The 998-nt window shown below is 54.2% G+C and overlaps 1 protein-coding gene across 1 annotated transcript in view; it reads left to right on the top strand.

Moving 5' to 3' along the window:
• The first annotated feature begins 876 nt into the window (after positions 1-876).
• The window catches only part of PRMT8 (protein arginine methyltransferase 8), a 70,062-nt gene continuing 69,940 nt past the window's right edge, over positions 877-998 (top strand). The window contains exon 1 of the mRNA XM_015563751.1: positions 877-998. This exon is cut by the window's right edge and continues 1 nt beyond it. The gene's annotated coding sequence lies outside the window, so the exon portion shown is untranslated.

The following is a 998-nucleotide window of genomic DNA, read 5'->3' as shown; positions in this document are numbered from 1 at the left end:
TTAATAAACACTCAGTGCGCCAGCCTTTTCTAAGCACTTTACAGACACCAACGTGTTGAATCCTCAGAACAACTCTAGGTGATGAAACCATTTTATTCCCGCTTTAGATATGGGGAAACTGAGGCACCAAGAGGCTAATCACTTTGCTCAAGGTAATACGGCTAGTGCGTGACAGAGCAGGATTCATGTTCCGGGAGACTGGCCCTGGAATCTCCTCTCCAGTCGCCATGCTGGACATCTTTTCCTTTATTGAATGTTTACTATTCGACTCTAAAGAACGGTATTGTCCTCATTTAATGGAGATGGGAACTGGGGCCTGGATGGGCTCAAGTCACCTGACTAGCAAGAGGTGGAGCTGGGTTAAACCAGATCTGTTTGGCTTCTGAGTAGCATGGCACCTCAGCCATCAGTGTGACTGCCAGAAAGCTGGAAGGCATCACATGCCTCAGGAGTGGCCGTGTGGATGACTGGCACCCACCCCTCAGGAGTGGCCGTGTGGATGACTGGCACCCATCCCTCAGGAGTGGCCGTGTGGATGACTCTCACCCATCCCTCAGGAGTGGCCGTGTGGATCACTGGAGTGGGCCTCAGGGACCAGGAAGGGAGGAGGGGAAAAATCTCAGAGGGCAGGGCCTTGCTGCCACTGTTCACACCAGGTTTCCTTTTTTCGTCCTCAGGTGAGCAGTACCCCCTCTCAGCCCCCTCAGCCTGTGGTCCCATCCAAGCCTGTGCAATGTGTCCATCATGTGTCCACTCAACCCAGCTGTGTGGATCACTGGAGTGGGCCTCAGGGACCAGGAAGGGAGGAGGGGAAAAATCTCAGAGGGCAGGGCCTTGCTGCCACTGTTCACACCAGGTTTCCTTTTTTCGTCCTCAGGTGAGCAGTACCCCCTCTCAGCCCCCTCAGCCTGTGGTCCCATCCAAGCCTGTGCAATGTGTCCATCATGTGTCCACTCAACCCAGCTGTCCAGGACGGGGCAAGATGTCCAAGCTGCTGA

This window comes from Myotis davidii, unplaced genomic scaffold (assembly GCF_000327345.1).
Source record: "Myotis davidii unplaced genomic scaffold, ASM32734v1 scaffold1219, whole genome shotgun sequence".
Taxonomy (NCBI): Eukaryota; Metazoa; Chordata; class Mammalia; order Chiroptera; family Vespertilionidae; genus Myotis; species Myotis davidii.
This window is presented reverse-complemented; position numbering and strand designations above follow the sequence as displayed.